This window comes from Octodon degus, unplaced genomic scaffold (assembly GCF_000260255.1).
Source record: "Octodon degus isolate 3935 unplaced genomic scaffold, OctDeg1.0 scaffold00057, whole genome shotgun sequence".
Lineage (NCBI taxonomy): Eukaryota > Metazoa > Chordata > Mammalia > Rodentia > Octodontidae > Octodon > Octodon degus.
This window is the reverse complement of record NW_004524633.1, coordinates 3,951,839-3,959,101: the sequence shown is the minus strand read 5'-3', so window position 1 is coordinate 3,959,101 and position 7,263 is coordinate 3,951,839. Positions and strand designations below refer to the sequence as shown.

The window sequence follows — 7,263 nt, the reverse complement described above, 5'->3', positions numbered from 1 at the left end:
TTAAATCCTTGTTATAGAATATTTAAGCTCTTTCTGTTTTTTATGGACAGTATTGCTAAACTTTACAAACATTGTACATAGCATTTTCCTGCTGCTAAATTAGGATGTGACCGGGGCCAGGGAGATGGCTTAGTAGAAGAAGTGCTTGCCTGGCAAACTCAAGGGCCTGAGTTCAATCTCCAGTTCAACAACAACAACAACAAAAAAAAATTAGGATAAGTGTGTGAGTTTACTATATGAAAGGAGATAACTAGTTTCTTTTAAAACTAGTTTTGTGGGGCTGGGGAGATAGCTCAGTAGAATAAGTGCTTGCCTGGCAAGTGCAAGGACTTGAGTTCAGTCCCCGGTTCCACCAAAAAAAATAAAACAAAACAAAACAAAACTAGTTTTGTGTGTTATTCTGGAAAGTGGCATAGAAACTTGATCACAGATGGCTTAATGTTGGCAGGAAGCTGCCAAGCTCCTGACACTGTGCAGGCCACGTGCTGGCTGTAGCCCGGAACAATCTGGCCAGGGTGCTGGATGAAGGACAGCAGGTACCACAGAAGCATTGGATTTGTTTTTTTATTTTTGTATTTTAGGGAAGGGTCTACAGGGTGTTCAGGGACTCCCTACTAGATTGGACCCTAGGTCCTCATCGCTGTTCCTGTAAAGGCTGCTTCCGGGAAGGCCGTGTCATGTGTAATCTCTTCGCCTCAGCGTCAGGAGATCCAGAAAGGGAATCCAGAATTTCAAGTCAGATACAATTTTACATGTATCATTTCTTTGGAGCCTTCCGCCCTCTAGACCTCGACATCATGACCTCAGTTTCAACACAGTTGTTCTTAGTCCTCATTTCTCTACTTCTGGTTCTGCCCGTTGTTGGAGCAGTAGAAGCTGGAGATGCCGCTGCTCTTTTTAGGTGTGGTTCTCAGCGTTACTGGCATCTGTGCTTGCTTAGGGGTGTACGCACGGAAGAGAAATGGACAGATGTGACTTTTAAGGGCCTGCTCAATCAAACTTCACTCTGAAAACCTTTTGTACTCTTGAGACCCTACCTGAGTTTGAGGGTTTCACATTCTTGGTTGATTCCCAGAGAAGGGAAGCAAATCAGCATTTGTTAAGTAGGAAAAATGTTTCCTTTCTAACATATAATACACTGAAAAATGCTACCAGTAATTTGTTACTTAGAAAATAGGTCAAAAATGTAAAGATGGCTTTAAAATGGGTAAGTCATAGTTCATAGTTTCAGAATCCCCAGAACACATGCAATAGAAATAAGGAAGCACTTGCCCAGAATTTCCCAAATGACCAGTGTTTAGTTCCACTCACTGCCTCCTGAAATGCTGGGGAATCTTTTCCTCCATGTTTATTTTGTTGTGTAAATTAATATTGTACTTAGATATTAAATAGCCAAACATTAAATTTTTTATCTTTGGGGGAGAAAGTTTAAAAACAATATAATCAATATAGCTAATATTGGAATGAAGAAAATGAAAAGATTTAAACTCTTTAAAAAAACTTTATGTTGGGCCCGGGGAGATGGCTCAGTGGAATAAGCGCTTCCCTGACAAGTGCAAGGGCCTGAGTTCAATCCCCGGTTCTGCCAAATACAAAACAAAACAAAACAAAAACCAAAACCTTTATGTTGACGTTGAAATGGAAAAAAAATACTGTAATTAAAAAACTTTCACTATTGAGTGAAATTCCCATGGCGAGAAGTACAGTACTATATTAAATATAAGCATATTATGTTGTAAAAAAATAGATTGGACCCTAATAATCTGCCTGTTTACAGTCTCCCAAGAGCTGGATTACGGTCTCAATCGCAATCTCAGCATGTCCCAGCGGGGCCTGGCAGGCCCCTGTGCCTGCTTGCAGGGGCTTTAATAAGCTGAGCTATTTGGCTCACCCTGGATTCGCTTTTGTTTGATCTGTTTTCTCACTAGAAAACCATATTAAGTGTAGAAAAAGCCATGAATGTGATGTTGTAGTGAGAGTTTTTACTACCTGTTGTGTAACTTGGTGATAATACAAAACAGCTTTCAGCAGATGGGCTTGTGAAATATCCTAGTGTTTGGTGTGTTTTTGTGTGACTCAGAGGAATGGGGGCTTTTACTTCTACATCAGCCAGGTGCACTTGGGATGTTCATTGCTGCTTTGTGCTTGACTTTTGCTAGTTAGGAAAGGAACAGTTCTCAGCTTTTGGTGTTTTCTGCTCTGTGGGGTATTTTATATGGCACCCAGACAGTGGCTATACGATGCAGGTCTGAACACAGCACTGTCTTGCTTGTGGTCTCTTGCTGCCCTCTGTGGTTAGGCCAGTCTTCTCGATGCCATGCACTGTCAGCCCCTTGCTTTCCTTCCATCCCCTTCCTTGCAGGCAGCTCTCAGCCCCAGTGACCAGTGCTTGGCTTTTAGGCAGCGTCACAGCCTCTCCTCTGGGCCTGATCTTTTGTGCAGCTTCTTCTGTAGGATCATTTCTCCCCTTGACTCTGGTTCATCCTGCAGGGTTCCCTGTCCTTATTATATCCGTCCATCTATCCTTCCGTCCGTCTATCCTTCCGTCCGTCTATCCGTCCGTCCATCCGTCCTTCCTTATTAGGCTTCTACTCTGTCCCCGGCGCCTCCCCTTACAGCTCTTAGTAAGCACTCTGTGCTATCTGCAGCCCCTGCCACACAGAACTCCAGGGTGGCGAGGGACAGTCCCGTTCCCCTCCTTCTTCTGACTCAGCCCTGCAAGCCAGTGGCCTGTTTTCTTTTGTTGTTGTTCCCTCTGCCAGAAGAAAGGCTATTTTACAGAGCACATCTAGGGCCCAGGTTGTAGCTCTTCTGCGGTGGTCTTTGCCTAGCATGTGGAAGCACTGGTAAACAGCACTCCAGATTGATCAGAGCTCAGCAGGGTGTAGTTTAATTGAGAACTGTGAGGACAGGAAAGGGTGGAGAGGTCGTGCAGGTTAGCATGGGCTGTCCTAACCTTTATTTGAGACTTAGGGAAACCAAGGTTCAGAGAGGTGAAGCAGTTTTTTTTTTTTTGGCAGAACCGGGGATTGAACTCAGATCCTTGCATTTGTCAGTCAAGCGCTTATCCTACTGAGCCATCTCCCCGGCCCCATAAGGAATTTTTTTTTTTTTTTGCTCCTTGAATGCCTTCAGGGCACTTTTGCATGGCTGGAGTGTTGTGGGGATCGAACTACAGCAAACTGAGGCTGCCAGCATTGTGGAAGCAGCCACTTAAAGAACTGAGCTAGGGCTGGGCCCCTCAAAGATCCAGATTTGCCAGTGATTTTTTTTTTTTTCCTTTTTGACTCCTTTGGCTATCAAGTCATGGAACAGCTGAACAACACACTTCAGTGGCCCTTAAGGTTAATGCAGAAGGATTTTTATTTATTTATTTATTTATTTATTTTTTTGGCGGAACTGGGGATTGAACTCAGACCTTTGCGCTTGCCAGGGAAGTGCTTATTCCACTGAGCCATCTCCCGGCCCCCTGGTGAAGCAGTTTTGAGCTTCTGTGCCCAGGCCCTATGCTCTCTCTTCAGGTACAGTTTGATACCAAATACTGTGTTAGTCATCTTCATGTTTTCTTTTGGAGAACTCAGGGTGTAAACCTCAGAAGTGGTCTTTCCTACACAATCATTTGGAATTCTCTATAGCTGCTGAACTATAACTCAATAACAAATGGTAGTATATTTGCATGTTAGAAAAGTTAATAAATAAGAATCCAAGACCCCTCATTCACAGACACATGCTTTTGTTAATGTTTCCATGCTTATCATTTAAACATTTTATGTTAATAGCCCATAAAATAGTAAAAGCTTTCCAGGACACTGTAAAACATAATGCTGTTTCGTTGTCTGGTTTTTTCATTAGATGATTCCTCATATTCCCCCTCCCCCATGGTAATAGCTTGAGTGTGGGGTCAGGATTTTTGTGGTGCATTGTTCATTTGTGGATCAGTGAAAGCTTATTTCCCTAATTCTTTTTTTTTTAAATTTATTTTACTTATTTGTGTGTGTGTGTGTGTGTGTGTGTGTGGCCAGCTCAGCCCACCAGGGGGCGGGGCTGGCTGGCATGTGGTGCTGGGGGATTGAACCGTGGTCCCTGTGCTTTGCTAAGCTTGTTCTAAGTAGGTGCTTTAGACCACTGAGCCATCTCACCAGCCCTCTAATTCTTGACTAAGGTGTATGTACAGTGTTTTTTCTACTATGGATAACCCTAAAAGTGTGAGCATTTTTGTTAAAGGTCTTCATCGTTTCCTTAGGGCACTGTAAATGTCAATGTTGTCTGAAGGATTTGAGTGCTTGTCTATGTATAATTTAAAACACACATTGGGCGTTGATAGGAGCATCAGGAATTTGCCTATTTTGTCCTGTAGACAGTGAGTTCTGTATGTTCCTGGGTGAGTTATCAGCCCTGTGGACCCAGAGTGCCTGAACACAGTTTCTCCTGGTTAGGTTCCCCCAGGGACCTTTACGATGGATGAGGGGGCTTTCCAGATTGCTCGAGGGGTGAGCTGGAAGCCACTCTTAGTGCTAGACAGTGGCCCTGTAGCAGAGATTAGCTGCTTGGGTTTATCTTGTGCCTGCAGTGAGCACCCAGAGCTCTGAGTAAGTACATAGTGCCCTCCTTCCCCAGTCTTACTGTTTATAGTGCTGGCTGCTAATCATTGATGATGGAAAGAGAAGCCCAAAAGCAATTTCACAAGATACATCTGGTACTGATCTGTGGTCACAGTAATTCCATGTGATTCTCACCCTAGTTTGAAGTTATCCTTTGGCGCAGGTCTGCTCCCATGAAATAAAGGCCAGTGTATCTTTGCAAAGACTTTTTTAAAAAATTTTTTTAATTTTTGTACAAAGAGTTTGCATGATCTCTTTCATTGAGCATCTGTATGGCCTGGATAATCCATCGAAGGAAGATCACTTAGTCTAACTTGATGAAGCCGATGTCCTTCGCATACTGATGGAAACACTGGTGGCACATGTTCAGCCTGTATTTCCGGATCAGACCTTGTCAGTTTGAGCAGACGCAGCAAGAGTGGGAGCTCTGGCCGAATTTCCTCGGGTGGCTCCAGTAGAGCTGCTGGTGACGGATGTTGCTTCCAGAGGGACAAGGAGGCAAAAGCCTTTGCAGAGACTTGTGACAACAAGTTTATACTGTGCTCAGGGAGAGCAGCTCACTTCTAAGATTTCGTTGCAGGCACCTCTGTGTAGCTTTCTGCTGAGAGTTTGCAGATGCAGATGTTAGAGTGGTTTGACATAAATTGCTTCACGACAGCTTGGAGTCTAGAAAGCAGCAGTTCTTTGGGCATGTGACTTCTCCCCTTGTCCCTTTTCATTGCTAAGCTCAGTTTGGTCTGTGTCTACGCACTCAGGCAGGCATGGGTTAGAGTTGGACTTTGGAAGAGTAAGCCCTGCTCGTGGTGAAAACCAAAGCAAGGGAATCTAGAGGAGAGGGAATGTCACTCTGAAGGACCAGAAAAACCAGGCACACTGCAGGCATGGTGAAGGACCTCCTCTGTGAGTGACCCTCCTGTGCAGTAGGACAGAGACGTTGAGCCTCAGAGAGGCAGTGACCTAACTGTAACCCAGAATCTACTTATCACAAAACACCAGCATTCCAGTTAAACCTGAATAGTGAGATTTTAGTTTAGAAGAAAAACTCACTCAGGAACATCTTTTGTCTTAGAAGAAAAACTTGCAACACACATATCACAGGTTTGGTGCTGCTGGACTAGACATTGGGACCCAGAGCGGGACCCAGAGCCTTACTTGGCGTTCTCATGCGTGCTGCACAGGAGGTACTTTAGAGACATTTTTAATTCTATTTCTTTTTTTTTTTGGCAGAACCAGGGATTGAACTCAGACCCTTGCACTTGCCAGGGAAGCACTTACTCTACTGAACCATCTCCCCGGCCCCTTTAATTCTGTTTCTGAGTGAACCTTTTATGTATGCATCTTGAGCCTTTTCTTCACAGTACAACGAAGTGTAGGTTTGGATGGATAGTGATAAAATCTGTCTTTTCTTAGGGAAGTGAGAGCATTCTGGTCTTACAGTATCGCTGTATTGCCAAGTGAAGGGTTCTGTTGAGTTTGAACTTGTTCTTACTGAACTTGGGAGTTACATACTGCGGCTTAGCCAGGGTGCAGGCGTTGCAGGTGAAGGATAAAAAGGTGCTGTGTTGAGGAGCTCTTGGTCAGCACCTGTTCAGTGAAGCTGCTTTTCTGTTGATGTCCATATCAGTCTTTCTTGTTGCTTTAAGTGTCACAGTAAGATGTTGGGGTATGTTGATCTGTGTGGAGCACCTCCAGGGGATACTGCTTTCATTGATCTCCTGTGCTGCCATGGAAGGGTTTTCTCCAGGCACTGTGAAGGAGGCCAGCTACTGCCTCAAGATGTGTCCTGTTGGGGTCCCGTGGGGAGAGCCTGGGGTTCAGTGGAGAGACTTGGGTCAGGCCCGCACTGGTTTTGCACCTTTGTAGCATTTCTTTCACTTTGCTGTACGTATGCGCCCCACATGTTTACTCTTGTATCTGGTGCTGTGCCTTCCGGTTGTGACGGATGTATGCAAATGACCGTTTGAGAGCTTGCTTTCAACTGTTTTTGTGAATGGACACATTTTTAGACAACTCTGACTCAAACAGGCCCTAAACTGTGTTCATCTTTTCCCTTAAAACCTTGAACACTTGAGCTCTTGAGCTCTTCACCTTTGTTGGACATTTTTGCTGGATCCTGTGACTTATTTGGATTCAACCTAATGGGCTGTCATCAGGTTTTGACCTTGTCACTCCTAATCACCTTTTCAATCCCAGACTGTGTATGCTTCCTTTCAAGGTATTCACAGTCAGACAGTTCAAGACCTGCCTTGACGTGGTTAAGAACCAGAACATAGTGGACGGTGAAATCCTGGGAAGTCTCATGGGAAAGAACTAACTGCACACAAGCAGCTGCTTTCCAAATTCCTGGGTCGCGCAGCTGCCTTCCCCAGCCGAGGCAGCCCCTGTCTCAGTCCTTCTCCTGGCCTTTCTGGAGCATTCATCTCTTCCTGCACTGCTGCACAAGCCTTTGGAGTCTGGGTTTCATCAGACCTTCGGCAGCCAGTTGAAGCTGTCTTCTCTTAGAATGCTTTTTAATTTTTTTTTTTTTTTACAAGCTATGGCAGGTTTTATTCATGAAAAATTCTGCTTGGTTTATTTTTCACCAGTCTGTTCTGGCATGCTTCTAATGATATCAGAATCACCTGGATCAATGATTGCCAGTGTGCATACTCTGTAGTATTTT

At 44.4% G+C, this 7,263-nt stretch overlaps 1 pseudogene; it reads left to right on the top strand.

The window, feature by feature from the left end:
• Window positions 1-780: 780 nt before the first annotated feature.
• LOC111817424 lies at window positions 781-1,012 on the top strand (annotated as a pseudogene).
• The last annotated feature ends 6,251 nt before the right edge of the window (window positions 1,013-7,263 follow it).